Below are 8,795 nucleotides of genomic sequence, written 5' to 3'. Positions count from 1 at the left end.
ATCCAGCAGTGGCTTAGACCAACCCTTACCTCAACCTACTCTACCTCAGTCATGTATCTTCCCTTGCCTGTGCTTCAGACCACCAAGCCAAGGACTCCCTTCCAGCAGCTAAGAACATAGGAGTTATGGCTTCATGGCCCAGCCTCACTCCCATTACATTGGTGGGTAGTGGGCAAGGTCCTCAGAATTGACTTAGGTAGGGTGAGTACTAAGTAACTTCAAGTACCTACCTATGAATCTATTCTGGGAAGCACTGTGGGTTCCACATTGTGGTTGCCTTCATGTACTGTAACTACCTTAGGGCAAACTACATTATCACCTACTATCTTGCCTATGCAGGACCTTTTCCTGCCTGTCCCCTATAGGGGACATGATACCTACTACTTCAGTCACATATTCATAAAGACCAAGTGTGCTAGTCTTGGAAACAGTTCTTCCTATCCTCTTTGAGTGTTAGATTCCAGACAGATTAGAAAACTGCTCTGGCACCCATTCTGTGCCCAGTCCTATAATGGCACAAATGAGCTGTCCAGGAAAAAAATAACAGTTCTATCCTCAAAGAACATCAGCAATCACTTGAATACAAACTTGTCAGACCCTAAAGATCCAAGAAGAGCATGAACACAGAGCTGCACAACTTACCAAGTACTCATATCATGTCACCTAATTCTCACAAAGCCCTTGCAATGAATCTTGTTCTTATTATCCCCAAATTACAGATGAGGCCACTAAGGTTCAGAGAGATGAATCACTTGACTGTGGTCAAGTTTTATAAATAGAAAAATACAAGATTCTAATCTAAATCTGTTTTTAACTCTAAAGCCTGTCTTAAGATGTTCTTAAGAAACTTCACAAGGATCCTTAGAAAGCATCAACCTTGCCAGTGACCTCCACCATCAGAAACTGGTGGCAACACCTTTTGTAGGATGGGGGCATCTGGCTGGGGTTTCTGGGATGGTGAGACACTGGCAGAGTTGAAAGGTAAACTAAATTCTATTAATGTGAGCAGGTGCATACCAGGGCTCAACATAGCTGATTTATTCCTGTATCTTGCCTAGGCTAATCCTGTCCTGAATAAAATGGCATTTTCATCAAGTATGCCCTTTGCCTTTGTAATGAGATTCCCTTCATCTCCAAGCAAAAATGATGGATTAGCCTTCTGTTTGCTTGGTTGCTCATCATTGCAAAGCCATCTCAGTTAAGCCAACATTTGAATCATTTACAGGAAAATAGTCCTGCTGCTAAGACCTGCATTTTTGGCTTGACTTGGGTGTGACAGTGAACAAGTATCCCTGAGACTCAGTTTTCTCATTTGTAAAATATAGATTTGTTAGGTTTAATTCCTTCTATGTTTCATTGTTCTAGGAGGAAATATTCATTCAGTCAACCAACAAAAGGTTATTGAGGATCTCCTGTGTGCTGGGCATACCAAAGTACAAAGCATACAGGGATAAATAAGACAGAAATGATCCTGGCCTCCATGGGGTTTAGCATCTTTTGGGAGAGGTGGCCATATAAGAAATCCATTATCACAAGTTGTGATGGCAGCATAAAAGCTAAGAAACCAGGGTGTCTAACTCTGTCTGGAGGATTAGATAAGGTCCCCCCACACCATTACTTTTCCCTGAATAACTTCTACACATCATTCATTTATTCATTCACTTGTCAAGCATTCCCTGAGTGCCTACTGGGTGTTGGGCAATGAAAATACAATGAAAGCCAAAAGAGACAACATTCCTGCCTTGTGGAGCTTATATTCAAGTGGAAGAGATGCACAAAAAGCAAGTAAGCAAATAAACATATAGGGATAATTTAGAGAGTACTAAGTACCATAAGGAAGAATTATCAGGGTAGTGTGCTCAAAGCCCTGTAGTTCAGAGAAGACCACTGTGTGAAAATGACATTTGAGTTGAGAGTGATTAATAAAAAGAAGCCAGTCACATAATGATCTGAGAGGTAGAGCCTTTCAAACAAGCTTTTGAAGTCCCCAAAAAGGGACTGAGGTTGTCTCTTTAAGGAAAAGGAGGAAAGAAAGCTCATAGGTCTGCATATGTGGAATGAGGGGAGAGTGGTACCAGCTGAGGTAGGAATGGTAGATGCGGTCACGTAACATGGAGACTTGGAAGTCAGGATAAGATGGGTGAATTTTAGCCGAAACCGGTTTGGCTCAGTGGATAGAGCGTCGGCCTTCGGACTGAAGGGTCCCAGGTTCGATTCCGGTCAAGGGCATGTACCTTGGTTACGGGCACATCCCCAGTGGGGGGTGTGCAGGAGGCAGCTGATCGATGTTTCTCTCTCATCGATGTTTCTAGCTCTCTATCCCTCTTCCTTCCTCGCTGTAAAATATCAATAAAATATATTTAAAAAAAAAAAAGATGGGTGAATTTTATTCTCTCTGCAATAGGAAGCCATGGGAGGTTTTGAAAAGGATAGTGAAGTGATTTGCATTTTTAAATCATTCTATATCAGATATCTGGTTTGCAAATATTTTTCCTATTTTATAGGTAGCCTTTTTATTTTGTTGATTGTTTGATCTGTGGTGCAGTATTTTGTTGTTGTTGTTTTGTGTGTTTTTTTATTGTTTAAAGTATTACAAATAGTAGTACATACAGTATGTTTCCTTTTTTTTTCCCAGTTGACCTTCCCCCAGCCTCCCCTGCCCCCTTCCCGCCAGCACATGCCCTCACCCCCTCCCAGTGTCTTGCGTCCATTGGTTATGCTTACATGCATGCATACAAATCCTTCGGTTGATCTCTTACCTCCTTCCCCCCAACACTCCCCAGCCTTCCCGCTGTCGTTTGACAGTCTGTTCAATGCTTCTCTGCTTCTGTATCTATTTTTGTTCATCAGGTTATAATGTGTTTTATTATCCATAAATGAGTGAGATCATGTCGTATTTTTTTTTACTGACTGGCTTATTTCACTTAGCATAATGCTCTCCACTTCCATCCATGCTGTTGTAAATGGTAAGAATTCCTTCTTTTTTATAACAGCATAGTATTCCATTGTATAGATGTACCACAGTTTTCTAATCCACTCATCTGCTAATGGGCATTTAGGCTGATTCCAAATCTTAGCTATTGTAACTTGTGCTGCTATGAACATAAGGATGCATATATCCTTTCTGATTGGTGTTTCTAGTTTCTTGGGATATATTCCTAGAAGTGGCATTACTGGGTCAAATGGGAGTTCCATTATTAATTTTTTGAGGAAACGTCATACTGTTTTCCACAGTGTCTGCACCAGTCTGCATTCCCACCAGCAGTGGACAAGGGTTCCTTTTCTCAGCATCCTCTCCAGCACTTGTCCTTTGTTGATTTGTTGATGATAGCCATTCTGACAGGTGTGAGGTGGTACCTCATTGTTGTTTTGATTTGCATCTCTTGGATGATTAGTGACTTTGAGCATGTTTTCATACATCTCTTGGCTTTCTGAATGTCCTCTTTTGAAAAGTGTCTATTTAGGTCATTTGCCCATTTTTGATTGGGTTGTTTATCTTCCTTTTGTTAAGTTGTATGATTTCCCTGTAAAACTGTCCTTATTCGCAGATGACATGATATTGTACATAGAAAACCCCAAAGACTCAATAAAAAAACTACTAGATTTAATAAATGAATTCGGCAATGTAGCAGGATACAAAATTAACACCCAGAAGTCTATGGCTTTTCTATACACCAATAATGAACTCACAGAAAGAGAAATTTAAAAAGCAATCCCACTTACCATTGCAACAAAAAAATTAAGAAACCTAAGAATAAACTTAACCAAGGAGATAAAGGATCTGTACTCAGAAAATTTCAGAACCCTGAAAAAAGTGATAGTGGAAGAGATGAACAAATGGAAGAATATACCATGTTCATGAATTGGTAGAATCAATATCATTAAAATGTCCATACAACCCAAAGCAATCTAGAAATTCAGTGCAATCCCCATTAAAATTCCAACGGCATACTTCAAAGACCTAGAACAAATTCTCCAAAAATTCATCTGGAATAAAAAAGGACCCCGAATAGCTGTGGCAATCTTGAGAAAGAAGAACAATGTTGGAGGGATCACAATACCAGATTTCAAGCTATACTACAAAGCCATTGTTCTCAAAACTGCCTGGTACTGGCACAAGAACAGACATATAGACCAGTGGAACAGAACAGAGAACCCAAAAATCGACACAAGCCATTATGCTCAATTAATACTTGACAAAGGAGGCAAGAGCATACAATGGAGTCAAGACAGTCTCTTCAATAAATGGTGTTGAGAAAACTGGACAGGTACTTGCAAAAAAATGAAACTAGACCACCAACTTACACCATATAAAAAATAAGTTCAAAATGGATAAATGACTTAAACATAAGATGGGAAACCATAAAAATCTTAGAAGAAGCCATAGGCAGCAAAATAGCAGACATTTGTTGTAGCAATATATTTAACGATACAGCTCCTAGGGCAATGGAAACGAAGCATTTTTATTTTTAAAAAACCTTTATTGTTAACTGTATTACAGATGTCCACCCATTCCATCCCTCATTTTTCCCTCTGTCTGGTTCCCACCCCACCCCAGGCCTTTATCACCCTATTGTCTGTGTACATAGGTAATGCATATATGCACATAAGTTCTTTGGCTAATCTCTCCCCAGTCCCCCTCCCCACTTCTCTCTGAGAATCGTCTTTCTGTTCCATGTTTCCATGCCTTTGGTTCTATTTTATTCATGAGTTTATTTTGTTTATTAGATTCTTTGTTCATTTAGTTTTATTTTTAGACTATAAGCCTGGTGCATGAAAATTCATGCACTGGAGGGGGGTTTCTTAGCCCAGCCTGCCCCCTCTCACAGTCCGGGAGCCCTCAGAGGCAGGAAGCAACCCAGTGATCAGGGGAAGGTGACGCCCCATCACACCTCTGCTGCTGCCACTGCCAGCAGCACAAGCCTCGGCGGGCCCTGGTTACCTGAGCCTCAGGCGGCCCTGGGCAGCTGGGCAGCCAACATCCAAAGCTTGCCTGCGCCTTGGGCAGCAGCTGGGTAGCCGCCATCTGAGGCTTGCCTGTGCCTCAGGCTGGCCCTGGGTGGCTGGGGGACTGAGGCGACTGGGGGACTCAGGAGGCAGGCACACAGAGTGGCCAAACCCACCTGGGAGCAGGCCTGGCTATGCCACACACCTGCTGGTGGAGCTGAGGGGACTGGGAACTGCCATCTTATGGCTGTGTGCGCTGCATCTTTGAGGGCGTGGCAGTCAATTAGCATATTCCCTCCTTATTGACTATGGGTGCTGCCATCTTTGTGATTGTGGGATGGTCAATTTGCATATTCCTTCTCTATTAGATAGGATTCAATTGTTGATAGATATGCATCTATTGCCATTTTATTGTTCACATTTTTTATCTTTTATCTCTTCTTCTTTTTAAAGAAGACCCTTTAACATTTCATATAATACTGGTTTGGTGGTGATGAACTCCTTTAGCTTTTCCTTGTCTGGGAAGCTCTTTATCTATCTTCAATTCTAAGTGATAGCTTTGCTGGGTAGAGTAATCTTGGTTGTAGGTCCTTGCTTTTCATTACTTTGAATATTTCTTGCCACTCACTCTGGCCTGCAAAGTTTCTGTTGAGAAATCAGCTGACAGTCATATGGGCACTCCCTTGTAGGTAACTGCTTTTCTCTTGCTGCTTTTAAGATTCTCTCTTTGTCTTTAACCTTTGGCATTTTAATTATGATGTGTCTTGGTGTGGGCCTCCTTAGATTCCTCTTATTTGGGACTCTCTTCACTTCCTGGACTTGTAAGTCTATTTTTTCACAAGGTAAGCGAAGTTTTCTGCCATTATTTTTTCAAATAGTTTTTAAATGTCTTGATTCATTGCTCCCTCTCTTCTCATTCTGGTACTCCCTTGATGGGAATGTTTGTATGTATGAAGTTGTCCCAGAGGTCCCTTACACTACCTTCATTTTTTGTTATTATTTTTTCTTTTTGCTGTTCTGATTGGGTGTTTTTTTTTTCTTCCTTATATTCCAAATTCTTTATTTGATTCTCAGCATACTCTACTATACTGTTAATCCCCTATAAATTATTCTCTATTCAGGTAGTGTATGTTTTATTTCTGACTGGTCCTTTTTTATGTTGTTGATGTTCTCACTAATTTCCTTGAAATTCTAAGTTCCTTGAAGTTCTCATTAAGTTCCTTGAGCACCCTTGAGTAACCATTGTTTTGACCACTGTATCTGGTAATTTGCTTGCTTCGATTTCATTTAGTTATTTTTCTGGAGATTTCTTCTATTCTTTCATTTGTGACATGTTTCTTTGTCTCCACATTTTGGCTGCTTCCCTGTGTATCTTTGTTTCTATGTATTAGGTAGACCTGCTATGTCTCTCAGACTTGGTAGAGTTGCCTTGTGTAGTAGGTGTCCTGTAGGGCCCAGTGTTTCAACCTCTGAGCTGTTCTATTGTAGTAGATCCTTGATTTATGTTAGCATCACTGGGAGGGATTGCCTCCCAGGCCAATGGGTAGCAAGGGTCAGCTGTGACTAAAGCTGAAGAGCTGCTGTGCAGGAGGTGACCTATGGAGGAGGACTTGCAACTTTTTTCCAAGATCCTTTCCAGGCATGAAGGCCTGAATCCCCTTATCTTGTCTCCTAACCAAAGTCTGAAAGAATCTGGCCTGGCAGATTGGCAGCCTGTGCCCACACAGGCAGGACCTTTGTGTGTAAGACATAGAGCTAGAAGCTGTACCTCCCACCTTGTATTACTTGCCACTCCCAGACTGTGCAGGGGCTCTGTCTGACTCTCCCCACAAGGAATACAGGAAAGAGGCCCAGGGAGAGACTAGGCCATGCCCACCCAAAGCCACATTGAGGTGGAAACCAAGCCAGGACTTGAATCCAGATTTCCAGACTTCTAACCCCATACTATTTTTCCACCCTATAGTGCTTCCAGACCTTTCCAAGAGAAAAGTGAGTATGAGAATGGTTTTGGAGCAGGAAACTACAACTCCCTTGCCAAGTCCATATTCATAGCAGAACAAACCCCTTTCATTCTCCAGCCACCTCAGCAGTGGAAACCTCCCTGTCATTTCCATCTTTTACTGCTTTTATGCCCATATTTCACTTTGCCTCACAGCATTTGTTGGAAAGAGCCAGGCTGAATTAGGGGATGTGTACATAGATGGTGTGCAAAGATGGTGAGGGGAGATGGGATTTAAAGCCAAAATGAATGCTGGTTATCCAGAATCATTGAAAATCTGGTGGATCAGGAGGGTTCAGATCTGATTACATACTAGAAGATTTAACTCTGCTTCCAGAGATTGCTCTGGACATACCAGTTCCTAGCCCCACAGGTTAGAATCTAAGTATGCAGGGAGATTAACTGCTCTGCCCAACACCTTTGGAGGTATGAGCTGGCTGTGAGAGAGCTCAGATTATATTGGTTACCACCTCCATAGTGATCTTCTGTTTACCTTATTGTGGGACTTTGAGTTTCTTCCTATTCCTGGGCCAAATTTTCCCATCTGTAAAATGAGAAGTTGGCCTAAATCACCCTTGACTGAAAACCTTCCAACAATTCTGTCCCATGAACTTTGTGAGATAGAAGAATGCTGAACTGGATGAATGGTCAAGACATAGCAAAAGTTGGAGCTGGGGAGGAGCTGGCTTGAGACAGGGAGCTGGCATGCTGGATCCGGAGGCATGGAAACAGTCTCCTCTATGAAAAAGACCACACTAAAGGGCTCTGCACTCACATACCACACCTAGAGCCAGTTAGGCCTGTGAGTAGGAGGTAGGAAGTACAGCCCAGGTAGCAGGAGTGGCAGAGAGGGACCCTATATTTTCCAAGGCATGCAGTAATAGTGTCTGAATGAGAAATTTATCTGTGCCCAGCCTTGAGCTGGACCCTAGAAAGGCTGAGGAGAACAGGATTGGGAGACAGAGAGGAAGAATGAGGCAGCTACAATAGATTTTCATAAAAGAACCCAGTTGTTTAAAGAGGCTATTTAATAAATGTTGCTTTGTGATATATAATATCACTGCTGCCTCTCCCTGAAGCCTTCAGTGAAATGCCACATTAACTGTCAATTCATTTGCTGTTAGATTTGTCCTTTTTGAAGTTTGAGCAATATGCTGAGACTCCTCTTCACAAGTGTATAATGTTAGAGTAGGGGTGGCCCAAGAATGCCCTGGCACCTTTGACTTATATATAGAAGAGTTTTACTAGCTTAGCCTGTCCACAGGAGGAAGGTTTGGTGGTCCCCCAGCTATTCATCTATCCCTTTCTCCATATCCTCCATCCCAAGGCCACCAGGCCACAAAAGGCCCCCTCCTCAGAAAAGATGAGCAACCTCAAGGAAGTGTCAAAGAAAGAGTAAGTCATCAATGTTTATTTCACAATGAAGTCTCTTGTGAAATGAGGGCCTGAGTATCAAAGATCTGGAGAGTCACATATAGGGTCAAACATGGACTTGCAAGCTCATTCCCACATTGCAACCTGATATGCACTGAATTGTGTCCCCCACAAAATTTATATGTGGGAATCCTAACCCACCAATGTGATGGTATTTGGATACAGGGCCTTTTTGAGATCATTAGATTTAGATTAGGTTATGAGGGTGGGACTTTCATTGTGGGATTAATGCCCTTATATGAAGACACACCAGAGATCTTTCTGTCCCTCTCTCTTTGTTAGGTGAGTACACAGTGAGAAGGTGGCCATCTACAAGCCAGGAAGAGAGTCTTCACCAGATGCTGACCACACTGGCACCTTGATCGCAAATTTCTAGCCTCTATAACTGCAAGAAAATAATGTCTATTGTTTAAGC

The sequence above is a fragment of the Plecotus auritus genome (assembly GCF_963455305.1).
Source record: "Plecotus auritus genome assembly, chromosome: X".
Taxonomy (NCBI): domain Eukaryota; kingdom Metazoa; phylum Chordata; class Mammalia; order Chiroptera; family Vespertilionidae; genus Plecotus; species Plecotus auritus.
The sequence above is the reverse complement of the archived record's forward strand: the minus strand, read 5'-3'. Positions refer to the sequence as shown.